The sequence below is a fragment of the Pituophis catenifer genome, unplaced genomic scaffold, assembly GCF_029215685.1.
Source record: "Pituophis catenifer annectens isolate HBS135680 unplaced genomic scaffold, rPitCat1.0.hap2 SCAF_1, whole genome shotgun sequence".
Classification (NCBI taxonomy): Eukaryota; Metazoa; Chordata; class Lepidosauria; order Squamata; family Colubridae; genus Pituophis; species Pituophis catenifer.
Window position 1 is genome coordinate 183,699,112 of NW_027256881.1, and position 27,680 is coordinate 183,726,791.

Below are 27,680 nucleotides of genomic sequence, written 5' to 3' on the forward strand. Positions count from 1 at the left end.
AAATGCATGAGAAATTTTCTGTCTGTCACTATCCTGCATCGTTAAGTCCAGCACAGCGTGATCTGTACTTTATTGCTTTTATTTGTATTGGAATTTAGTGCTCAACTCTACCCAAGGACAGACTATTTCTTTTCATGTTTGCTGGGCCTCTCCATCACTTTGTCTGCTTAGGTCTACTAACCTAAGCCTAGAGAATGCAGAGCTGTTTTCTGATTAGACTTCAGGTTTCTGGTTCAGGCACATTAGCTTTACCAAAAGCAGCTTAAAATTAAAAATCAATATTTATTTATTTGCCATATTTATATATCCACCAACTTATAACTAACTCTGTGTGGCTCCCAATCAAAAGTAAAAACTACAACAAAACTATAAAACTAAACATATTGAAAACAATGTGTACCTAGCATCAAGTCGTATCATCTCTTATCACAACGTTGGGGGGGGAAAGCCAGGTCTTCAAAGCTTTATGAAAGAGTAGGAGGCACGGGTGGGTTCTACTTATCTTTACTACCGGTTCACAATGGGATCACGCACTCACTTCACTCGCGCCTTGCTTCTGCGCATGCACAGATTGCTGATGATGACATCCGGGGCAGTGGGCGGGACCTCCCACCAGTTTTACTACCTGTTCTTGTGAACCGGTCTGAACTGGAGGTAACCCACCACTGGTAGGAGATTAGAAGTCTGCCATACCTCAGGGGACAGAGTGTTCCATAGGGCAAGGGCTGCCTCAGAAAAGGCACCTTCCTATCAGATGGCAATAATAGGGAACAGGACTAGGACTATCTGATAGGACAGATGGATGTTCTTAGGGAAAGGCAGTCCCAAAGATAATCTGACCCTGTGCCCTATAGGGCTTTAAAAGTGATGAGCAGCACCTGAAAAAACTGGAAGTCAGAACAGTTTGCCCAACAGAGATCTTATGTGGGTAAACCTAGGGGGCCCCATTACTGTGCACATGCTTAATGCCCAGAGTTGCTTTGGATAGCAAGAAACTGAATATAAATTGAATGAATGAATGCATAAATGAATGAATGAATGAGAGAAATTCTGGATCAATTGAAGTTTCTGCATTGTCTTGAAGTGCAGCCCCAAGTAGAATGCATCCAAATGAGACATAAGGCATGAATGACTGCGAACAAGGTCTCCTTGGAATGGGTGCAATTGACACACTAGACCAGGGGTGTCAAACTCACATCATCACGGTGAAGTCACGTGACGTATTGGGACTTTCCCCTCCCTTCGCTAAAGTGGGTGTGGGTGTGGCCAGCATGTGACGCATCCGGACCCTGGACCGGGAGTTTGACAGCCCTGCACTAGACAAATCTGGGCAAAAGCCCTTCTAGCCATGGCTGCGACTTGCTTCTTGAGCAGGAACCACAAGTCCAGGAGAACCCAGACATTGCACACCAGCTCAGTCTGCGGAAGTGCACCTCTGTCCAGAGTCAAAGATGAGGAAATCTCCCTTGAACTTCATGGCAAATTTGAGACTTTAAGTTCAGACATTATACCTAGATATTACCATCTACCTCCTGAATGCAGAACAGATGAATTAAACAAAAGATCTACAATGATTTTTATTGGAAGGGATAATAGAAGGGATAATACCCACAAGAGGAGCAAGGGTGGGCAAATGAACCTGGGTGATAAGCTAATGCTGTGACTTGTGTTCTCGCAAGACACCAGGGTGCAAGTGTATTCTGGCAGCATTAGCATGACGATATCACTGTGTAGCTGGCACTACTGCAATTTGCCGTGAGCTGGTTTTCTGCAGGATTTCCACCATCATATTTCACCAATTAAAATAATACCAAGAGAAAAAAAGAACCTTCAAAGTAATTCTATTTATTTGCTGAATATGAAATTGGGATGGAGTGGGATTTTGCCATTCCCACCACCCCCCCAGCAGATAAGAGGGATACTGTCTTTTGGGTTGAAGAGGAAGCAGGAAATGGCTTTTTAACTTTATTAATTTTATTTAACTTTCTTTCTTTCTTTCTTTCTTTCTTTCTTTCTTTCTTTCTTTCTTTCTTTCTTTCTTTCTTTCTTTCTTTCTTTCTTTCTTTCTTTCTTTCTTTCTTTCTTTCTCTTTATTAATTTTACTGGTGGAAAAACCGGCAGTGGTTTTGGGCCTTAACCAGCAGGCTTAAGGCTACTGTTTCTTTGAAGGCAATTAAAATATTCTGAAAAAATATAGAGGGGTATTTGAAAATTTAACCTATATTTGTAAAGGTAGTTTTTTTTTTAAAGTTTTCTTAGTTAAAGCAGTTTTTTTCTGCTTGAAATCATGTTCCTGGGCTAGCAGAGGAAATATAACTACATTAAAAAAATCAAGGAAGCCATGAGGAATCCAGGTACCCTTTGGCACTGTAATTTAGTATAGTCTGGCTTTGAAAAAAAGACCAGGTGGCAGATAGCAAAGGCAAAAATTTCAGGCAAAGGAAATTGTAAAAGTAGTCATTTTATATAATTCTTATAAAGGAATGCAGATCATTGGTAAAAGCAAGGTTAAGGCAAATAATCACTTATTATTTTGGTTAACCATTCAGCGTATTGCTTCTTTTTTCTCATGACAACCATCAATAGGGAAATAAAATAAATAATTCAGCTCCATGTTTCAAATCAGAAGCTCGGTGACCAGAGAGTACAAAAGGAAATTGGTACAAGATCAGAATGTGTTTTTCAGCTGCAGTCACTTATTCTTTAATAGCTAACCTGAAGGAGGATAGGAATCCAAACTGAACTTCAACGAACTTTGATAGAGGAAATTGGAGGATTAACCAGAACTTTGTGTGTGTGTGTGTGTGTGTGTGTGTGTGTGTGTGTGTGTACACGGCTCTTGGCTTTGTTTTGCTTTTCTTTTTTTACAACCTTGTTCAGTACACAGTGCACACTACTATTGTTTTGTAAGGCCTTAGAGCCACAAGCAGAAAAACCATTTTGAAAAGTCAGCAGTAAAATACAGCAGGTAATTCCTTTCTCGACATGGTACCAGTGGGATATAGTGATTTGAGCATTTGGAAAAGAACTGGAGTTACTCAGATTTAAATCCCCATTGAGCCATAAAGTTTACTGGACAACTTTGGGTCATTTCCCCTTATTTCTCAAGCTTACAGATCTCACAGAGCTATTGTAAGGATAAAAAAAAAATCTGTTGGAGAACAGTGGAAGGTAAATTTTTGAAAGAAAAGCAGATATGTAATAACTAAACCTCTTGTCTACTACCTTTCAGTGTGTATTAAAGTTGCAGAAGGACAACTATATTTTTTTAAAAAATATTGAGGTGCAAGGAGGAGGAGGAGGAGGAGGAGGAGGATTAATTTATTTCCTGATAATTATCTTTTTTTTAGCGTAAAAATACTAAACCCCCTCTTATCCTACTTAATGAAAGCATGCCAGCCTGTTCTCTTTCTAGGGGTATCAGATAATAGGTAGGTCAGAGTACTGAGGCTTTAAATGCTCCAGAAAAGATCCCCTAATGAAAAAAGGCAATGGCCCCTAACGGGCGCACTTTCTGTCTCTTTCCACAGTGAGATGCATGGAAGAAAATCTGATCCATGGAGAGAAATTCAACAGAAACTTTTTTGTGTCATTTAGTGAATGCTATTTCAGGTTGCTTTCAGGGAAGCTAGTTTATTACTGACTCCCAATTCACAGTTGAAGTGTGCTGTTGACATAAACATTTGCATTTGGTCAGCTTTGTTCTATTGTCTGACTTTCTTTTATTAAACTCAGCTTTTAGTTGTGCTTTACTTATGTTTTATGAATTGTGCAAGTTCCCTTGAGAAGGGTTGTGTATCCTACATCGAAATGACCTAGAGGAATTGTGAAGAAAATGAAGGAATTCTAAGATGGTGGATATGCGGGTGTGCACACAGATGGACTTTATATTTGTACCTGTGTCCTCTCTCTCTCTCTCTCTCTCTCTCTCTCTCTCTCTCTCTCTCCCTCTCTCTCTCTCTCTCTCTCTCTCACACACACACACACACACGTTGCTTTTGCAGCTTCGGGCAGGCCCACAAGCTAAAATAATTGGGACTCAATTCTCAGAACAAATGTCTATCTGGTTCAATTCAAGCCAGGAGAAAGATACTGGAAACATGGAGGCTGATTAGAAAGATGATTTAATGATGAAGCAGAACCACATGGGTTCTGGGTAGCTGACTACATGGAGTTGAGAGTGGGGGTATATTTATACTTTCTCTTGGGCTTTGCACTTGAACTTCCTGTTCCTGTGCAAGAACATGTATTTTATTGGCTGTTGTAGGGGTCATAGCTGGCTCTAGGTTGCCTGAGCTCTCAGGTTTGGTTGAAGTTTGGACTCTGATGCAATGTCCTTAGGAGATAGTGCAATGTAGTGAGCTCTGTGTTTTAGTGGGTTAATCCTATTATGTCTTGGAGTGTCATGTCTTAATTCCATCATCCTGGAGCTGAGGGTGTTTTGTTTTATAGATAGGATGACCCAGTCTTTCTTAATGGGCAAAAAAATCTGTTGGGGTTATTAAGGAAGATGGGGCCCGTCTCTTTCTGTCTCCAAGAGCATGTTTCTCCATTCCTCCTTTAGGGAAATATAATATTCTGCCTTTTAAATATTTCTCAAAATATTTCATTCCTTTGGGAGAGTGGTGGGTGCTAACTTTCTATACTATCACATTGACATTAAAAGGAATGAGTGAGTCTGGGGAGTACTTTATTTATTAGGATTAGGTGGATCTTCTTTGTATTTGAAGTCTTATTTAGTTTTCCTTTGCATTTCTTTCAAAAATTAGTCAGAAATTAAATGCCTGTGATTTGGTATTTTATCACTGAATTTTGAAAGTAGGATCTCCAGAAGTTCTGAAGTGTATAAAGACCAGCTTTAAATGTTATTGATTTGGAGGAAGTTCTCATTTACCTATAACTCTTAATAATTTTGGTACCCAGTCCACAATGTCAGAAAATTCTTCCTGTTCATTCTCTTTCTCATAATATCATTTAAAAGCCCCTGGATCCTTCTTTAGGAATTCTTATACTTTTGTTTTTGCCCATGAAATTGAGTTTCTCCATAGTGTCACTGTTAAAATAGTTCTATCTCCTCCTTAATGCCCTCTCAGAGCAGGTGACCTAGCCATCTCAACTGTGGCATCACTTAGGACTAGCATCAGATGGAGGTTCTAAGTCTATGCAGTCTAGGTCTCCATAGTTTAGTTTTCATCTTTTGTGCCTCTGTATTCTCAGCGGCCATTCTTTTTCCCTACATCCCTAATTAACTAATTAAGTTACTAACATTAGTAACTAATGTTGCACTGATCTTTGCATAATTTTTCATTTATTTGTTGCATTTACTTTATGTGACAAATGTTTTCCTTTTCAATGAAATTAAATTCTGGGATTCTGAGGGGAAAAATCCTTCATATTTCGACCAAAGTAAAATTTTGTGTGGTGGCTTGATCACAATAGTATGTGTTTGCTGGCATAAGTCATTGAGATTGATTTGTTTGCTGAATCTATCAAGCAGAGCATTTGACAGGTCCAGAAGAGGTAGTATCTGTTTCTAACAGGACTGACTCCTTAGCTTAGCTAAGAACAGCTTTTGCCAGCCTTGTGTCTTCCAACTGTCTTTGGATTCCCCGAGTCAGCAGGGCCTATAGCCAAGCTGATAAGAAATTCGGAGTGGTAATATTTACAATGATTTCTTAATGGCTTATCCTTGGGGTGTCCTCTGTTCTCAACTTTTCCACTCCTGTGAAAATAAGGAAGGTGATATATTGATTTAAAAGATCTATATGGCCACCCATCTTTAACTCAACTCTGGGTGCTCACAACAATAACACTAACAACTGTAAAATTATAAACCATGAAATCAAAAACAAAAACACGGCATCTGAAATCATCAGTTTGGGATGGCCCACAGGCAGCTCCAGCTATTCCCATTCTATTCAAGAGCCTGGGTGAAAACCAAGTTTTGACACCAAGTTGGCAAGGTGTCAGGGAAGAGACCTGGAGGGTGTCTATCCTATCAGATCCGATACAATGGCAGATAGTTTCAGGAAATAAACAGGTTTAATAAAGTAAAATACAGAAGTGGGAAAAAGCCGGCAGTAGAATTTTGGAAATTTAAATCCCGTATAAGGAGTTAGGAGGGTTTATTTTTAATTAGTACACACTGGCAATTTTTCTTAATATTTAGCATTCTTTCATGCCTTCGGAAGCCAGCTTTTTGTGATCTCATCAGCACCAAAGAAAGGTTCAGCATTAACAATGTAAAATGACAAAGAAGGATAACTAGCAATTACTGACATGTATCCCTGCAGCTATTCATTTAGGGGACTTCTCCTTAGGGAGAAAAATAACAAAAGCATATAACTGCAAAGATTTCTCTTCTTCTAACAAAGAAAGCTGTTCTTTTAAAATGTCAGTACTGTGGGTGATTGTCTTAATAGTAACATGGAGGGACATGTCTAGATTGGCAAATAGATTTTTCTTTGATAAAATGTGCCCCTCCACTCCCTGGATTATCTCAATAGTGTTAGCTATATACTTGGGGGCTAGTTAACTGAGCCTAGTTTGCAAACTTCCTTTTTGTTTGAACCAAACATGTTTTAGATGAAATTCATTCATGCACTTGCCATTATTGAAAAACAAAACAAAAACAATTACCATTAAGGCTTTTCATCCTTCTGAACATCTGGAGAAACCAACTGCAGTATAGAAAGTTGGATTGACAATCAAAGCACGATGGGTGAAGATTGTTCTCTCCAAGTTCTTTCATTTCAGATTTTTCTCAATTTACAAGTAAAAATATTTTGAAGTTCATACGCTCAGCTTCATTTTTTTTAAAGATGCTATTTTTTTTGTCTCAAACTGTTTCATAAAGCCTATGCAGCGAATGATAATATTCATGGTGGTAAGAGCAAATGGATTCTTCATTGTCTTTTTAGAGTTCTAATGCTATTATTAATAATTTAAATATGAATTGAGTCAGCACATATCCATTTTCAGTTATGGTGGATTTACTTATCCTGTTTTCCCCTATGAAATATACAGAAGTACCAAGAAAAATAGGCAAATATATGTATTTGCACTATCTTTGCCAATTATATACATTGGAAATCATAGTACTGTAGTTTCTCTCTTCATGCACTTGTCACAAATATTTATTTATTTATTTAAGAAAATGTATATAGATGCCCAAATCAGTCTCGGTGACTCCAAACAGTTTATAAGAATAAAACCCAATGCAAAAGCAATAACCCCCCTCAGATATGTGCGTAATATTAAAATTTCTGCCAACACAATGCTTATTTAAATTAAAACAATCAAAATATCTCTGTGCTGCCTACAGGAGTGGAAAGGGAGTTCACAGAAGAGTCTTGGAGGTTCAGGAAGATTTGTAGTAACATAGGGAAAGCTACCACACTCCTGATGATGCCATGGGATGTTTATGTTTCTGCCATGACAGCAAACATTGAAACACAGAACAGGGAAGAATCTGGAACATTTTCATGGAGGACATCTGTTTTTTTCTATCTCATGTTCAGGCAAATAGTGTGACGAATGCTATGATCTTCATGGTTTTATTGAGTTTCCACTGATTTGACTGGACTTATATTATTGCTTTTATAGAACCTAATTTAGTGAGCATCAGTTGTTCAGAGATCCTGCTTCCTCATACTGGATCTTAAGAGTACAGCTCTTTCCTTCATACAGAGACTTATCAGCAGTTGGTTTTTTTGGAATTCCTCAGGGTACAATTTAATGCAGAAAGGGTTCCTTCAAGATAGAAAAGTTATCTTGCAATACCTCTAGTCCATAAAGTTTTATTAGAAAGGTTCGCCGTTATTTATATCTTTTCCCCTAATGGACATCATTCTATGGAAACATTGCCAAAGATGGGGTGATCAGACTGATGTTCAAGGATAATAGTTCTTACAAGAGGTGAAATGACTGAGGAAAAGCTAAGAGGGAATCTGTTTCTGTTTTTATGGTTTCAACCTTCAGTCCAGGCCTGGTAGCTTGGCATCTCAGGTAGAGTAATAAAATATCCAAGTAGAATTTAGTGAAACTTTGAGAATGATACTGAATGGTCGTGGAGAGCTTTTACAAATGTCCATTGCAGCTTGTTATTCCCTTCATTGAGAAGATAACACACATTTTACAAAGCCTGCTTTGTTTTGGTGAGTTCATTACCTATTGTATATCTGGGCAATAAACATTCTGCTTCATGTACACTGAATGGTTCAATAAAAATAAAAGAAAATGCCATGAGAGACATTTCTGAACAACATCTGTGTTCCTCTGCTTGTCAGGAAAACACACATGCACACATTTTAAATAGAAAAATGGAAACTATCAAGCTGAACAGCATATTTGCTCAAGCAATTTGGTTTAAGTCAAATATTTAAGGGTCAAGATTAGGCTGGAGAGGATGTATAGCTCCTTTCTCGCTTTTTCTTTTCCTTAAATTTCTTGCACCTCTCCTCAGTTATTTTAACTTGTGTTTGTATTTCTTATGCTAAATGCTAAGACAATGATCATTTCAGGTCTATTTAAAGTGTTTGTTTATACGTCCTATCAGTTAGTATTAATAATAGCTAACATTCCTAATAATAGCTAAGATTGATGGGCACATAACACCAATATACCGTTAAGACTATTGTGGGAAATGAAAAAGAAAGAAGGATCCAAGGAGAAAGGTACTTAATCCAATGATTTCAGGAGTCCAACACAGTCTAGCAGGGAAAACCTTTGCATATTTACAAATGCAGTACTACTTGGTGGGAAGCCTCCTCCCTGAACAATGAAATATTTTGGGAAATATTAAAAAAAAGACAGGATAAAATATTTCCCCTAAGGAGAAATAAAAAAAATCTTAAGGGAGGCAGAAACCAGTCCCAGTTTCCCTGCCCCAAGCAGAAACTGAGGAGGCCAGCTTTTAGAAATGCAGATTTGGTAATCCATTCAGAAAGACTGGATCAAGACAGAAACTCAGATAAGGAACAAACAAAAGGTTGACAAAATTAGCTCAGACAAACACCTAGGATTTGCATTTCCCCTTTTACCTATAGAGCCAGCCATGAGCCCTACATGATCTCATAGGAATTCAGAAGGTATAAAAACGCACCCATTCTCAACTCCATTTTTTCAGCTTCCCAGAACCACAAACCCTGGTGGTTCTGTTCACCAATAAATGGACCTTCTTTCCAATCAGCCTCCAACCTCCATTTTGTTACCACTATTTTTCTCCCAGCTTGGAATTGAACCAGATGGATTTTCCTTCCAACAGTTATATAGCGAATATGTCAGATTTACACTTTCATTGTGTGCTCACCAATACATTTTCAGAGTTAAATGATAGTTTAGACTGCTGTTAGCTGTGAGTTTGCTGAGAAATATCTTTGTCTTGGGAAAGTCTCTGTCTTTCAGCTCAATTTCTTGTGGGACAGGCTAAACAAATTTATTCTAAAACTTTAAATGAAATATATCAAATGATAATAGAGGAAAATATCAGCACCTCCAGAGCTTTTAATTCCCAATTTTCCATCCACAAAACATGACTATATTATTGTAACTTCTGAACACATGCACTCTCTGCTTTACTAATTGAATAGTTTTTCATCCTTGTTCACCTCTGCTTTTAAAACCAGCACAAATTAGAAAAAACAGAGTAGAATTAAATATCACAACTCACACCTTTTTAACTCTGGCTGCTGCACTTCAGTCCAGAGAATGAATTCTTACAGATCAAACTTCACTATTATTATGTAAGCAGAGATTTGTATGCCCAAACTGGGTGGATGTAATTCAAAATGTTAGAGAAACTTATATTTCATTCAGGTTTCATTTTTTAATCATTTCCTAATTTTTATGGTTTTCTATCACTGTTTGGGTCTCAGGCTAAAACGGTTTGCCTGAGTAGATCACAGGGTAGTTTTAACACCAAAACCAAATCTGGAATCAATGCAGCCCAACAGTCTGCTCAGTGCAAGACCTTCAATTCAGGATGCAGCTATACATCCTTAAAACTGCCATCCAGCCTCTATTTAAACATCTGCAGTCTACTTTTGAAGATTTTAGATTATTTGGAATTTATTCAAAATCTGCTTCTCTAAGAATTCTACTCATTAGTTTTAATCTTGCTCTCTGAGCAATAGAAGACAAATGGATTCCATGTCCATATGAACCATAACAAAGCGAAAGTTAGAATATTTTTGACATGTGATGCAACATTCAGAAAAATACGGCATACTTCACTTAATCCTCCAAGGAAAGATTGAAGGCAAACGAGGTCCAGGCAGAAGAAGAACATCATGGCTTCAAAATCTAAGGGACTGGTTTGGAAAAAAATTCAACAGCACTTTTTTGTGCGGCTGTTGATAAAAATAGGATTGTCAACATGATCGCCAATGTCCAATGATGGATATGGCACAAGAAGAAGAAGTCCATATAAAACTTTATTAGTAATGTGAAAACTTTTATAATAATCTTAATCTTCTAAATGTAACTAGTTCTTTTAATTATTTCTCAAAGAGCCTGAGTTTCAGATGCTTTTTCTTCTTAGTTGTGGACTTGCTCAGATCCATGTGATATGAACAGACCAGAATAGAATAGAAGCATAATTTCTTGGGATCAGAACCTAGTGGTCAAATGTTTTGAATGTAATATAGTTTCTGTCAGAGTTTGTTGCAGAAATCAAATCCAGAAAGCACATACAGGTAACTGATTCAGCAGGATTCATTAACTTCTCTTTATATACAATATAATACATGAAGTAAATATACAATACCAACAGCAGAGGAGAGAACAGTTTCAATTCAGAGTTGCAGACAGACTAGTTTGCAGTTTCAGAGCTCAGAGCTTAATACAGAGCCACGCCCAGGCTCCTTCCAGTTTCAGTTTCCAAATAGTCCTCATTGGCTGATTTAGTTGCTATGCCTATTCATTGGCTGACCTTGTTATCATGCCCTATTCCAGTTCATGAATATTCTGACAGTTTCACTCATTAAATTTTAAATTCTTATCCTTCTGGATATTTTTTCATGCATTTATCTTTTAAATCCAAATCTTCATGTAATTTTTTTGTTGTTGTTGCAACTGGCACTAAGCATTATTTATGGAGACTTCTTTCAAACAGTTTGCAACCAAATGAAGTAGCAAAAAATACTGCATTTAAATATCAAAATAACTCTATTTTAAGGAAGGATTTGATCCACAGATATTGCTGAGTCATACTGAATAATTATTTTTTTAATGGATACTTAGACACATAGAGTCTGTAGTCATTATCTGCATTGTTATATTTGAAAGTCTTTAATAAGAAACAACATAAATAGAGCATCTGTTTTTAAAACAATACTTCTCAGATAAGCTGGATCAGAGAATTAACAGACTCCAGCCACCTTTGACTTTCTAGCTAGGATTAATGCTATCTAAAGAAGGCCAATTTGAGGGACATTTATAGTACATGAAGTTATTTTTTCTACAATCACCATTCACCATCCAATTATTTTTTCATTCCCAACTGTATATGTAACACAAAGATTACTTTTTTTTTTGATGAAGAAATGTCTTTAATTTCAACAGCTATACTTCTTGATCCTCTGAACAAATAATAATCTTCTCTGGAGAAGCCAACCTTATAAGTCACAAAGCTCTTCTTAATTATGTTGTGTACTCACATGGTTTTTAATAAGATGAGATAAAATAATCAATCTACTTTGATAGCCAAGGTGAAATTTTGTCAAGGTTTTTTTTTTAATGTTTTAAAATTACTCTAGAAGTAGAGGAAGGGCAAAATGTTGACACCATGAGGCCTGATTATGAGCTTTTCCTTCTTACAACATTAACTGGCTTGACTCATACCTAAATCAGCTAGGAATGAAGGGGTCAGAAAATACCACTTTTAATATTATTGCAGAAAAAGATGGGCAGGGATGGTTTCCAATGCGCTGGATGCAGATAAAAGATGACATTGTTCCTTCCTGATCTTAAGAAATATTCAGGGACAAGCTGATTGGACAAATCATTTCTATGTTTCTATAGAGGTCTTAATCTTCTCATGATTAGGCTGTAAATGTATGCTTCCTTTCCCTGCATTTTATTTCAGGTTAAAATGTCTGCATAGCCACCTGCAATTGTTGCCTTCAGCCTTCTTTCATCTGGAGATGCATATCTCCTTCATTATAACTAATAAACAACTGTCTATTTTTGCTGTTAAATTGATAAATAATTTATAGATGGCTTAGAAGCCTTCTAAAACTGAGGAGAAACCTCCAAACCATAACACAGAAGTGTTGATAACACGTTATTCTCTTTCATCTATTTGTGAAAAGATTAAAGCATAATATCCTAAGCATGTGGATGAATCTTTAAAGGAAGCTCTGAGCTGAAGAAGCTTCTTGGATGAGAAGCGAAACATCTTCAAAGAAAAAACAGAAAATCCAGTTGCCTCTCGAAAAAGCACCTTTGGGACTTTAAAAGAGGGATGAACAATATTCCCAAAATCAATTTGTGTCCCCAGCTAGTTCTTCTTTCAGCTTATGCTCATGGTTTTGGTGGGTTCCTAAGGGTGAAATGAGAGCATCAAGCCTTTGGAAACTGAGTACCGTATTTTTTGGTCTATAAGATGCACTCCCCCCCCCAAAAGTGGGTGGAAATGTCTGTGAGTCTTATAGAGCAAATGTTGCTGAAGCCCTGCCCACCCATTGGCCCCCACACTTCAGCCTCTGCCTGCCAGCCTCTGCCTGCCAGCAATTTGCCTCCTTGTAGCAAAGCTGACAGCCTGGTCAGCTTTGGCACAGCCTGATTTAGCACAAGCAGCTGATTGGCAGTTGGATCAACCTCCCGGAATAGCACCGATCAGCTGTTCCAGGCTGTGGGGATCGCCGCCATTGCCGCCCATCACTGTCACTGCCTATTACTGCCTCTGTGTGCCCCATTTTTGGCCTCAGTGTGTCCCATTTTTGGCCCATTCCAGGCAGCAGGGATTGCCGCCACCGCGTTTCAGTGGTGATAGGTGGTGGCAATCCCCACCACCTGGAAAGGGCCAAAAACAGGACACACAGAGGCCCGAAAATGGGCCACACGAATGCGGTAATAGGCGGTGGTGGTGATGGGCAGCAATGGGCAGCAGCGATCTCCACAGCCTGGAACAGCTTATCGGCGGTATGCTGGGAGGCCGATCCAACTGCCAATCAGCTGCTTGTGCTAAATCAGGCTGTGCTGAAGCTGACCAGGTTGTTTGCTGTTTGCTGCAAGGAGGCAAATTGCTGGGAGGCAGAGGCAGAGGCAGAGGCAGAATTTTTTTCTTGTTTTCCTCCCCAAAAGCTAGGTGTGTCTTATGGTTCGGAGCGTCTTATAGTGCGAAAAATACGGTAATTTTTATTCCCACTTTTACAAACTGTCCAGTTCCTCTAAAGAAAACTCATGAGATCACACCATTGAAATTAGGAATGCAAAATAGCAATCCTGGGGTCATTGAGGAGTGTCAAAGGAAAGATATAAGGGTAACCCCACTGCCCACTTCCATTTCCATCCTTAGAGGGAATAACTGATGTTATTTATAGCAATTTTATGCATTGTGTTTTAACTTAATTGTATTTATGCAATACTTCGGTATCTGCAAAGATAGATACAAATCAAATCAAATCTTTATTACAGTGATAGACCAGTATAAGTATAAGGAAGATGGGGTACAGTCAATTTAAAAGCATAGAAGATATATATGCAGAACCTACCATAGTAACACTGCATGTTGTAGCAGGGTTGGTATCTGAAAGTTTAGAATTACATTGTGCAATAATGGTGATAGAAGGGCATATGGATGACTCTGTAATATAGGCAATGGAGAAGTACATGCTCTGCTGTTTCTGTGTGTCCAGTGTCACAAAGGCTGTGCCTTTCTGGATAAGGAATCTTCCAATATTGGCCTTCAAGGGCTACTGAGGGGAGGGCATGATATTGTGCCAGAGAAAAAGCCCTCCCGTGTTTAGGTATTTCAAGTTTCAGAATCAGAGTATAAGTATCAGAGTTTATATAGGTATCAGAGAGCCTGTTGGCAATAAAGGTAAATTCCATTTGTGCTTGTCTTTACTATACACTGTTTAATGAAAGATGAATAAAGATTTTAAATGCTTCTGTTAATCAGGAAGTGTCAGTCTTCAGCCTTAGATCCACTTGTCATCAATGGTGGATAAAGCAATAAATCCATGTCTGAAACGAGACACTTTAAATTTTAAGCATCAGCTCATACCAATGGGTTTTTGGTTTTTTTTTTTTTTCAAATTTAAAACTTAAAGGCATGAATAGAGGGAGAAACATTTTGGTGGCATTTCCATGTATGGGGTGTTTTTCCTGAGATAGCATCCCATTAAGTTGTGGTGAAAAAAAAGTGGTTTGGGATCTTTGGGATTAATAATAATTACATGACAAAATATTATATAATTAAATACAATTCTAAGACAAAAGGTTTGGACAGTGGACATAGCAGTACCTGGGCAGAGCAGAAGACAAGAGAAAGAACTGGAGAAAATCACACAACACAAAGACCTACAAATAGAAGTAGAACAATTATAGGGGGAACGAAGGTTGGGCTTGAGTGGGAGAAACAAGCCAGTCCAATTTTGTTGGAAAAGAACTTAAGAACTTCACTATGGCTGCTGAGTTGGATTTTTCACCCCCTGAAATCCCAGAGTCCACCTTTATGGAGAACATCTTACACTATGGCCTTTTCTTTGGTGCCATTTTCCAGCTCATTTGTGTTCTGGCGATAATCCTCCCTGTTCCAAAGACATATAAAATGGATACTGAAAGCTTTGAAACGAAAAGTGCTGAAGTAGTCAAGAAACCCAAACTTGCTGCTATCTCAGTGAACAAGAAGCTCAAAAAAGAAACAAAGAAGAAACGATAAAATGATATCATGATGAAATTTTCACAGCAGCCATATGGCAACAAGTCAAATTACAGTGAAGATGACACTGCAAATATATTTGATGAAGCTGTCCTTATTCTGATTTTGAGGAAGTAGATAACACTTTCTAAAATGGCTCCAGGTTTATTGTTTTACCTGATTTGTAAGGTTAGTGCGAAATATTTTACAGTTTGGTTCAGTAACAGGAAAACAATCTTTTTTGGGGGGTAATGTTTGAGGGACAACTGGATCGTAGACATGTCCCGCCACATCACTCTTTTCCATTTTTTAAACAGAGGGATTGAACACTCTACTACTTTTGTATGTTGTTAATATAATTGGTTATATTATTATCCTTTCACTTACTTTTATTAAAAAACAGTCCTAATTAAAAAAAAAGTAGAACAATTGTGACAAAAGAAAAGAAAGATAATACTAACAGTATTAGAATAGAATAGAATAGAATAGAATAGAATAGAATAGAATAGAATAGAATAGAATAGAATAGAATAGAATAGAATTCTTTATTGGCCAAGTGTGATTGGACACACAAGGAATTTGTCTTTGGTGTATATGCTCTCAGTGTACATAAGGAGAATAAAATACATTCATCAAGAATAAAAAGATACAACACTTAATGATAGTCAAGGTTACTAATAAGCTATCAAATTGTACAAGGAAACAAATAAAAATAAGATAAATTGAAAGATACAAGAAACTTGGTTATAGTAATAAGTGGAAAGAGATAGATACTAGTAATTAAGAGAAGAATAATAGTAATACAGTCTTAGTAAATTATTTGACAGTGTTTTGGGAATTGGTGCAACCCAAAATCATCTATTGGATGTTTGATCCTGTGACTCCCGAGGATGTGGACAGGGTTCTGGGTAAGATTAGTGCCGCCACGTGTTTATTGGACCCGTGTCCCTCCTGGTTGGTACTGGCCTCCCGGGAGGTTACACGAGGCTGGCTCCAGGGGATTATAGGTGCTTCTTTGGGTGAGGGTGCCTTTCCTGCTGCCTTGAAAGAGGCGGTAGTGAGGCCCCTCCTCAAGAAGCCTTCCCTGGACCCGGCTGAATTAGCCAACTATCGTCCAGTCTCCAACCTTCGTTTTGTGGCGAAGGTTGTTGAGAGCGTGGTGGCACGACAACTTCCCCGGCACCTGGATGAAGCTATCTATCTAGACCCGTACCAGTCGGGCTTCAGGCAGGGGTACAGCACAGAAACGGCATTGGTCGCATTGGTGGATGATCTCTGGAGGGCTCGGGACAGGGGTTGTTCCTCTGTCCTAGTCCTATTAGATCTCTCAGCGGCTTTTGATACCATCGACCATGGTATCATGCTGCAGCGGTTGAGGGGGTTAGGAATAGGGGGCACCGTTTTGCGGTGGTTCTCCTCCTTCCTCTCCGACCGCTCGCAGTTCGTGTTGGCAGGGGGGCAGAGGTCGACCTCGAGGCGTCTCGCATGGGGAGTGCCGCAAGGGTCGGTCCTCTCGCCCCTCCTGTTCAACATTTATGTGAAGCCGCTGGGTGAGATCATCCGTGGTTTTGGAGTGAAGTGTCATCTGTACGCTGACGATACCCAGCTGTACATCTCCACCCCAGACCACCCCAACGATGCCCTTGATGTGATGTCCCGCTGCCTGGAGGCCGTGCGGGCCTGGATGGGGAGGAACAGGCTCAGACTCAACCCCTCCAAGACCGAGTGGCTGTGGCTCCCGGCGCCCCGATATAGTCAGCAGGTGCCATCGCTGACTATTGGGGGTGAATCTTTGCCCCCCACGGAGAGGGCTCGCAATCTGGGTGTCCTCCTGGATGCACGGCTGTCTTTAGAAGAGCATATGACGGCCGTGGCCAGGGGGGCCTTTTATCAGGTTCGCCTGATTCGCCAGTTGCAGCCCTTTCTGGATCGGGACGCCCTGCGCACGGTCACTCATGCCCTTGTTACTTCCCGGTTGGACTATTGTAATGCTCTCTACATGGGGCTCCCCTTGAAGAGCACTCGGAGGCTCCAGCTGGTCCAGAATGCGGCCGCGCGGGTGGTTATGGGCGCAACCCGTTATGCCCATGTGACACCCCTCCTGCGCGAGCTGCACTGGCTCCCGGTGGTCTTCCGGGTGCGATTCAAGGTGTTGGTTACCACCTTTAAAGCGCTCCATGGCATAGGACCCGGGTACCTCCGAGACCGTCTTCTGCCACCAATAGCCTCCCACCGACCAGTTCGTTCCCACAGAGAGGGTCTCCTCAGGGTGCCGTCAGCCAAGTTATGTCGGCTGGCGACGCCCAGGGGGAGGGCCTTCTCTGTGGGAGCCCCAGCCCTGTGGAATGAACTGCCCCCGGAAATTCGTAAGATATCTGACCTCCGGGTGTTTCGCTGCGCATTGAAGACCCTGTTGTTCCGCCAGGCCGGACTATCAATACAATAGTTTTAAATTGGGGTATTTAAATTTATTGGGGTTTTAAATTTGAGCCATTTATTTAATTATTTTAAATTTTATATCATTGTTTTGTTTGTGTTTTTAAATAGGCTGTACACCGCCCTGAGTCCTTCGGGAGAAGGGCGGTATAGAAATAAAATTATTATTATTATTATTATTATTATCTGGAGCATCACTTGAATGCAATTGGCATTGACACAATCACCATACATCAATTGCAAAAGGAAGCCTTACTTGGAACAGTTTACATTCCACAATGCAATCAAACAACAACTTCTTGCGGGTGGATAAAAATACTAAATCCAGTCTAAACCTCTGGCCAACTGTGTGACCAACCATAATAATAATATGATCCAAACAGATAGGCATCTCATTCATAACATGCCTGATATAACAGTTATTGAAAAGTAGACAGTCTGCTTCAGTGATGTTGCTATCCCTGTGATTCTAGAATTAAAGAAAAACAATTTGAAAAATTACAAAACTTTGGGACTTAGAGACCTAAGTGAATGCTTGAATGCTTATGGAAAAATAAATTCATTGTTCTATAAATAGTGATTACAGCTCATGGAATGATCTTAAAGGACTTCCTTGATATCTGGAAGTATTAAATTTATCAGACTTGAACACTTTAACTTTACCAACCCCCCCCCCCCAAAAAAAAACCCCAATCCTGTTTGGAACTGCCTAGATTCTAAGACACTATCTTAACCATTCTTAGGTCCTTGGTTAGGAGTTGGTCCTTATTTCACTTCTACCATTCTTAAACTGTGAATCTGACTATATATTGCCCATACATAATAATAAAAGAGTATCAGATTCTTAAGTTACTCATTGAAATGTTGCTACACCTTGAAATGATAAAATCGTTAACCATTTATAATGTACTAGGGCAAATTCTTCAGTACAGCAGATTTAAATACACAAAATATATTTTATTAATATGATTCTGTCTATTTTATCTTATGCGGATCCTTTCTCAAGAGCATTTTGTTAACATTATATAGAGCTCGGTGGATGGATAAACAAAAAACAAAGGAATCCATTGGAGCTCAGTTCAACACTGTTCTATCACTGTAAATGTTAGTGTGACACGAGACAATTATATTAACAGTTTTACATCTATTTAGATTTAAGTACATTTCATTTAAATGAAACAAAATGCTAATGAATTTTTTGTATGTTCCCTCCCATCTTTCAAATTATTGCTTCTGGAATTCAATTCCATACCCGAGTGTGGTGCTTGTCTTCAGAAGGTAGCATTTTTTGCTCCTCGAGCAACACTGAGGGAGAAAAAAGCTGTGGAAAAAAATATTTTTTGTTTTAAATGTTGTTTCATGGAAATGTGTATATTAACCTGGCTAGGTGGCTCAGTGGCTAAGACGCTGAGCTTGTCGATCAGAAAGGGTAGCAGTTCAGCAGTTTGAATCCCTAGTATAGGTCTACGTGAGCAGGGGGTTGGACTAGATGACCTCCAAGGTCCCTTCCAACTCTGTTACTGTTATAACTGTTATAATATGGAAGGGGAGGCAAAGATAGCTGCTCCTCCAATGGGAATTACCTGCTTTGGATGAGAGCTTTCTAGACTGACATCTGTACAGATTATGGCTCTGTGTTAGAGATTAATTCAAAAAGCTAAATTTAGAAGGGAACAAAATTTGAGAAAAAGTGTTGCATTCTTTAGTTACAAAATGAATTTCTGGTTGTTCAGTTGTTGTGTAGAGAAGAAGCATGGCTCCTGAAATAAAGGTAGTTGGCCATCTCTCCTTTAGATTAAGGTAGATAGCCACTTACATCTGTACAGGGACTGGATTCTGATCCTGCCATACAAAGCCACTGGCTTCTGTGTATGTCTCCTGTGCTGCATACATCTTGAAATATATTTTCATCTGAAATCTATTTTGTTGCTGTCAAATCTGTAGTGAGTTTCATCACCTATTCATTTCCAATTACATCAATTGACTCATCAAAAGTTCTATTGTTCTGTGTAGAATTGGGATTAATACAATAGGGGGTAATTTTACATCTTGTGAGCTACTCTTAAGTATCCCAGCCAATGACTTTGACCATTTTAGCACATACAGCGATGCATACATGTGTAAGCTTGTACAAGATTCTTCAATAGGAGCAAAAGAAAAGATCTTATTTGTACATTAAAGCTCCCTACTTTATTCTTACAATAATTTTGTGACAAAGAGTGAAGAGCGTAAAATCAGAGAGTGAGTTTCTTCCTCCAGTCTTTGTATGATGCATTAGACAAGAAGAATGAAATAGCATGAAAATGAAAAAGGAGAAGAAAGGACGATCAGTGGTAGCATCTTAACTTGAACTCTGACAATTGACAGAAATTTTCAAAGGCAAGATTAGCAGAGCTGGGTGACTGCTCATTTTCTAGGCGCAGAAAAATAAAAGTGTCAGCCAAGCTTGTGCTTTACAAGTAGGTAAAAAAACCTCTTACAAGCTAAATGTCTATGGCGATTCTCAGTCATCCAGGTCATGGTTGTGCTTTTTCAAGAGGCAATTGGTCTTTCTGGTTTTTCTTTGAAGACATTTCGCTTCTCATCCAAGAAGCTTCTTCAGCTCAGAGCTGAAGAAGCTTCTTGGATGAGAAGCGAAACGTTCAGTTGCCTTTTGAAAAAGCACCTTTGGGACTCTTACTCACCATCCAACTAATTCTGAAATCAAGTCTTTATCCAGTGAGTTTCTCTGTACGCCTTTTGGGAATGGCAAAATGCTTCTATGCCATTGGATTAAATATGATTGAGAACACTGAAATAGGTTAAACACTGACTAACATTATTAAGCATCAGTTTCTCCTAAATCAAAAATAGAATGTACATATTTACAAATATGCAGTCATTATTAATAAAATCCTTCCTAATAAAGTCATAATTTTTACTCTAATACACTGTGAATAAACTTGCCTTCTGCCTTCATCAACTCTTTCACCCCAAGTCCTAAAGCTAATCTTTTTGTGATTCTACACCTTTAAAGCTTTGACCCATGCTTAGATAAATAATTCATAATGTGGTTCTGACAAAATAGAAGAAGCCAAGGAATACTCTTATATGAATCACAATGCAATAATAATAATATATTGTTGCAAACTTAGTTATGCTCATATTACAGCAGACATGTTCACTGAGGCAATAAAAAAAATCAAGATGGTAGGACTTTGATCATATTTTTGTGGCTACTATTTTGACCATTTGTCCACATGCTCCAGTGCTACAGAAGTAAATATAATTCCATTTCCACAGAATGATATTGACTTGTTTGACTTGCTACCAGCTAACAAACTGCATCATGAAACATAACATTTTGCTATGTCCTACCTGACACCGAAAAATAAGAGGGACATTGCTGATCCAATGAATTTGACTTAAGAGGAGGAGTTTTGTTTTTCAGTGTGGATCATATAAATCAGGGGTGTCAAACTCAAGGCCCGGGGGCCGGATCCGGCCCATGGGGTGCTTAGATCTGGTCTGCGGGGCTGCACTGGAAACAGCAAAGGACCAGCCCGCAGTGCCTCTGCCAGTGAAAATGGAGATTAAGAGGCTCACGCGTGGCCCCCTTAGGCTCTGTTTTTGCTGGCAGAGAGCTAGCAAAACAAAGTAAAAATAAAACAAAAGGAGAAATGTTTGTCCTTTTGCATTTGAGCATGCAAGAAGGGACAGAAAAGAAGAAAGGCAAAGAGGAAAGAGAAAGAAAAAGAAGGGAAGATGGGAAGAGAGCAATAAAGGAAAAATTAGGAAAGAGGGGAAGAAAGAAGAATGAAGAGGGAAGGAAAAAGAAGAAAAGGAAGGAAGGAAGGAAGGAAGGAGGGAAGGAAGGAAGGAAGGAAGGAAGAAAGGAGATTATAATGAGGGTGAGGGAGGGGCTGAGGGAAGTCCTGCCTTAGCACTTGGCCACCACAGGTGTCCCCAACATGAGTGATGTCGAGCTGGCCATGCCCCCCTGGCCCCCTGAGGTCAAACACAACCCGGATTTGGTCCTCAATGAAATCGACTTTGACACCCCTGATATAGATCAAACAAGTTGACTTGCATAAATTACGGTATAGTCATGGGAATCTTATACCTTGTGACAAAAGAATGAGCACTGAACATTCCTTCCACTTATTTAATTATAGATTCTCAATGTTGCTTGTATAGTGATTAGAGCTACAAACCCTACCCCAGGATTCAGCAAGTGCTACAATATCTTATTTTGAATATCGTATAGAATAAAAAAATGTATTTTGCAAAAGCAAGCAGTCAAACACCAGAAATCTTCTAAAACTCATTGAAAATTTCCAGTACAATTATAGCAACAAGGAGTATTTCAACAAATAGTTTATATCAGTACCTCCAAAGAACTCTTGTAAACATTCTTCTACCCCAGTATTTGTTTATTTATTATAGTTATTATCAAATCATATAGACATTCATCTGACAAGACTCGACTCTATTGTTAACCTATTCCCCAGTCAGCCTCAACCTCCTAGTTTTCTTTCATATTCAGATATAATTAGTGATCAGAGGCCTGAACTTTGTTTTAGAACAAATTATCCAAGTTGTACTTATCCCAAAATACATAAACATGTATGTGCTAGATTTCAAAATGTGTTTTAAAATTATATTCTGCCTGGGTGTCAGATGTGCATGTTGAGGCTGTAACTGGACCACTTTGTGCTTGCATTTCTTTATTCTAGACTCCTAACCAAAACATTCTGTATCATATACTTTATGTATACTTTATGAGGAGGTTCTGTCTGTAGAAGGAATGCTGAAAAACAACACTGGAATTCTTAGACACTCTAAGTGAAGATGATTAATTCATAAATACCAAGGATACTGTTATTTTTAGCATGTTCAATTCTTTGCAGGCCCTTTGAGAACAGAGCAAGCTTTTTTGGAAGATATACACAAAAGCTATTTTTTGTGAAGCTAAAATATTCTCATCTCGGCTTTCCTGTTCAAACTGTAAAAGGCAAGTTAAGAGATTGTGTTTCATTTTTTTTTTCTTCAGCCTTTAATCCTTAACTGTATCATAAGTATATATCAGTGTGAAACAATTTTAGCAAATAGAAATTGGGATTTAATTTAGGTATATCAGTTAGAAAGTAGCTGGGCCTAATCTTTAGATACTTCTTGAAACTCCTGGGAACAAAATCTGATTTTTACTTTGTTTGGCAAGTATATAGTCTCTGAAACTGTAATTTTGCATTTGTGAAAATGGAGACTAAATCTAGTCAGAAAGGGACACAGAATTACAGTGAGTAAAATCATTGAGACAACCCTGCTTTTTAAACATATTATGTGACCATAAAGTACTAAAGTTAGGTCAGACAAGCTCATCCTCTTTCCAATTACCCTGTTATTTTTAGAGAATAGGAAACTCAACATTTATGCAGTGGAGGTAAAACATCCTAAAGATGTTGGAGCAGAAAAAGCCTATACAATTTGGAATAATTTCTGCCTGGCTTTTCACCAGTATAATCATCAAGCCCAGAGGGAAATGAAGTCGACATGCATCATGAAAGGGCAAAGGATGAAGAGGAGAGAACTCTACAGAGAGCGTATTATGTATGTGTCCCCTGCACCCCAAAATAACATGAACTAAGCATTAGATTACAGATTCACTTCATAGTAATATTGCAAAGCATTTTCTGCAAATGGGAGACTGGTAAAAATAACATAGCAACAGCAGTTCCATCAGGCTGCAAAACTCAAAGCAAACTAGAGATGCAAAGCTGATTATGGTTTTATTCATTTTCTCCCCCCCCCCATCACCAATTTTTTTTTATACTTACTCCAAGCAGCTAAGCAAATGATTAAAACCAGAATTTAAAATCACACTTTAAAGAGACTTTCATTTAAAGTATTTACAACATTCAGTCAGAAAGGTGAGAAGATTGACTAAATAAAACTGGCAAAAGCTGAGAGTGGTGGGTGGAGGAAAGATAATTTTTCACCATAAAAACAACGAGAACAGGAGCTAGATGAGATTCAATTAATAAAATAGAAACTGGGGGAGGGATTTGCTATAACAGTGTTAAAATTAGTAAGTTGGTAGCTGGTATGTGTGGCATGCATCTTTGTTGTTGTTAGTTGCGTAGTTGTGTCCGACCCATTGCGACCCCATGGACAATGTTCCTCCGGGCCTTCCTGTCCTCTACCATCCTCTGGAGTCCATTTAAACTCATGCCGACTGCTTCAGTGACTCCATCCACCACCTCATTCTCTGTCGTCCCTTCTTCTTTTGCCCTCAATCTTTCTCAGCATTAGGTTCTTCTCCAGTGAGTCCTTCCTTCTCATTAGGTGACCAAAGTCTTTGCATTTCATCTTCAGCATCTGGCCTTCTAAAGAGCAGTCAGGGTTGATCTCCTCTAGGACTGACCGGTTTGATCACTTTGCAGTCCAAGGGACTCGCAAGAGTCTTCTCCAGCACCGTAATTCAAAGGCTTCAATTCTTTGGTGCTCAGCCTTTCTTATGGTCCAACTTTCACAGACATACATTGCAACTGGGAAAACCATAGCCTTGACTATACACACTTTTGTTGGCAGGGTGATGTCTCTGCTTTTTAGAATGCTGTCTAGATTTACTTAGATTTCCTCGCCAGGAGCAAGTGTCTTTTAATTTCTTGGCTGCAGTCCCCATCTGCGATGATCTTGGAGCCCAGGAAAATAAAATCTGTCACTACCTCCATTTCTTCCCCATCTATTTGCCAGGAATTGAGAGGGCCAGATGCCATGATCTTAGTTTTCTTAATATTGAGTTTCAAGCCAACTTTTGCACTCTCCTTCTTCACCAGCATCAAGAGGTTCTTTAGTTCCTCTTTACTTTCTGCCATTAGAGTGGCATCATCTGCATATCTGAATTGTTGATATTTCTTCCAGCAATCTTAATTTTGATTCATCTAGCCCCGCCTTTCTCATGATATGTTCTCCATATAAGTTAAATAGGCAGGGGGACAGTATACAGCCTTGCCAGACTCTTTTCCCAATTTTGAACCAATCAGTGGTTCCATGTTCAGTTCTCACTGTTGCTTCTTGACCCGTATATAGGTTTCTCAAGAGACAAATAAGATGGTTTGGTACTCCCATCTCTTTAAGAACTTGCCACAATTTGTTGTGATTCACACAATCAAAAGCTTTAGCATAGTCAATGAAGCAGAAGGAGATGTTTTTCTGGAACTCCCTAGCTTTCTTCATGATCCAGTATATGTTGGCAATTTGATCTCTAGTTCCTCTGCCTCTTCAAAATTCTGCCTGAACTTCTAGTAGTTCTCGATCCACATACTGCTGGAGTCTAGCTTGTAAAGATTTTAAGCATAACTTTACTAGCATGTGAAATGAGTGCAATCATGCGATAGTTTGAACATTCTTTGGCACTGCCTTTCTTTGGAATTGGAATGTAAACTGACCTTTTCCAATCCTGTGGCCACTGTTGACTTTTCCAATTTGCTGGCAAATTGAATGTAGCACTTTTACTGCATCGTCTTTTAAGATTTTGAATAGCTCAGTTGGAATACTGTCACCCTAGCTAGCTTTGTTGTTGCTCAGATTTCCTAAGGCGCGTTTGACTTCACATTCTAGGATGTCTGGCTCGAGGTCACCCGATCGTGGTTATCAAGGATGTTAAGCTCATTCTTTTATAGTTCTTCTGTGTAATTTTGCCACCTCTTCTTAATCTCTTCTGCCTCTGTTAGATCCCTGCCGTTTTGGTCCTTTGTCATGCCCATCTTTGCATGAAACATTCCCTTCATATCTCCAATTTTCTTGAAGAGATCTCTGGTCCTCCTCTATTGTTTTCTTCTATTTCTTTGCACTGTTCATTTAAGAATGCATTCTTATCTCTTCTAGCTATTCTCTGGAATTCTGTATTCAATTGGGTGTATCTTTCTCTTTCTCCCTTGCCTTTTGCTTCCCTTTTTTCCTCAGCTATTTGCAAAGCTTCCTCAGACAGCCATTTTGCTTTCTTGCATTTCATTTTCTTTGGGATGGTTTTAGTTGCTACCTCTTGTACAATGTTGCGAACCTCCGTCCATAGTTCTTTAGGCACTCTGTCTATCAGATCTAATTCCTTAAATCTATTTGTCACCTCTACTGTATATTCATCAGGGATATTATTTAGTTCATACCTGAGTGGCCTAGTGCTTTTCCCTACTTTCTTCAATTTAAGCCTAAATTTTGCAACGAGACGCTTATGATCTGAGCCACAGTCAGCTCCTGGTCTTGTTTTTACTGACTGTATAGAGCTTCTCCATCTTTGGCTGCAGAGCACATAGTCAAACTGATTTCTGTGTTGACCATCTGGTGATGTCCATGTGTACTCTTGGATTGTTGGAAATGAGTGTTTGCTATGACCATCGTATTATCTTGACAGAATTCTATCAGCCTGTGCCCTGCTTCATTTTGTACTCCAAGGCCAAACTTGCCTGTCATTCTGGTTATCTTTTGACTTCCTACTTTAGCATTCCAATCCTCCATGATGATAAAGATGTCATTTTTTGGTGTTAATCCTAGAAGGTGCTGTAGGGCTTCATAGAACCGGTCAATTTCATCCTCTTCAGCACCAGTGGTTGGGGAATAGACTTGGATTACTGTGATATTGAATGGTTTGCCTTGGATTCGAACTGAGATCATTCTGTCATTTTGGGGATTGTATCCCAGTATTGCTTTTTTTACTCTTTTATTGATAATGAAAGCTACTCCATTTCTTCTGAGAGATTCTTGTCCGCAGTAGTATACCTGATGGTCATCTGAATTAAATTCACCCATTCCTGTCCATTTTAGTTTCACTGTTTCCTAAGATATCAATGTTCGGTCTTGTCATTTCTTGTTTAACCACATTCCACTTGCCTTGATTCATGGATCTTACATTCCAGGTTCCTATGGAGAAAAAATCATTTCAGCATCGGACTTTCCTTTCACCACCAGATGCATCCACAGCTGAGCCAAAAGCCAATCCTTTTGGCTTTGGCCCAGTCGCTTCACTCTTTCTGGCGCTACCAGTACTAGCCCTCTGCTCTTCTCCATTAGCATATTGGACACCTTCTGACCTGAGGGGCTGATCTTCTGGCATCATATCTTTTTTCCTTTTGGCACTATCCATGGCAAAGATACTGGAGTGGGTTGCCATTTCCTTCTCCAGTGGATCACGTTTTGTCAGAACTCTCTGCTATGACCTGTCTGTCTTGGGTGTCCCTGCATGGCATAGCTCATAGCTTCATTGAGCTACACAAACCCTTTGCCACGACAAGGCAGTAATCCATGAAGGAGGGCATGCATCTTTGCCATAGTCCAAAGAGATTGTGGCATGCATCACAAATCTTCATCTACTACCTTGCTGATATGACCTTCCTGTGGATGCTACCACATATATAGCCAGTTGCCTGGATTTCTTGGATTTGATAACTTGTTCTCAAACTTCTCTATGCCTCTGCCAGAGAAGCTCTGATTCTGGCTGCTCTTAATGTCAGGCACTCTATATCTTCACCTGAACAGTCTTGCACCTTCCGTCTCTTGGGCAGATATATCAGCACCAGATATTCTTCATCAGAGACATCATCAAAGATAGGCAGGCTGCTAATACTAAATAGCATAAGAAGAATGGAACTTTTTGAGAGATGTCTCACCAATGACGTAAAATCCGAACCCCTGTAAGATGAGCTCCGAGTTCCATCTTTTCCATTTTGTTGTGAAGGTCCACAGATCTTACAGTACTGCACCCAACCCCTTGTTTAATTCTCAGTACAAAAGCATTTCAATATTAAATTAAGGCATGGGCCTTTATCAATATGATTCTGGATAATCTGCTTTCTTCAGGAACAGGAATACTTGTGGTGCTCATGAGCTGTGTGATCTTGCTTTCCCCCAAAGAGGTTTAGAAATGGGTCAGTAATTATCAACCATGATGGGAACCTAAAGTAAAATTGTTCAGCACATTTTGACTGTGAGTGTTTCTGCATTAATTTGTGAATCTCAATTAAAAATACCTGCATTTACAATTAATTAATTACTTCATTAATTAAACTTGTCATACCATTGAGTCCCTCACAACATTGTCATAAAACAATACATTTAGGCAGTATTTTTTCATGCATTTTTCGATGTATTTTTTCTACTATCTGCAGTTGTTCCAGAGGTTTATGCAGCATAATATATCTGGGTCATATTTTCTACATATATGGATTTTATTCGTATTTTTTTGAATTTCCAACTTCATTAAATTCTTTTGAAAAATGTGTATTTTATTACACAATTCTATTATGTTTCATCTATAGGTTTAGCAAGGGCAAATTGGATAGGTCCATATAGGAATAAATCTTCACCAAATTAAACCCAAGATATCTGCAATTAATCATTAGAA

General features: G+C 38.9%; 1 pseudogene; it reads left to right on the forward strand.

Annotated features, from left to right (window-relative positions):
* The first annotated feature begins 14,591 nt into the window (after window positions 1–14,591).
* LOC139327128 (protein MANBAL pseudogene) lies at window positions 14,592–14,904 on the forward strand (annotated as a pseudogene).
* The last annotated feature ends 12,776 nt before the right edge of the window (window positions 14,905–27,680 follow it).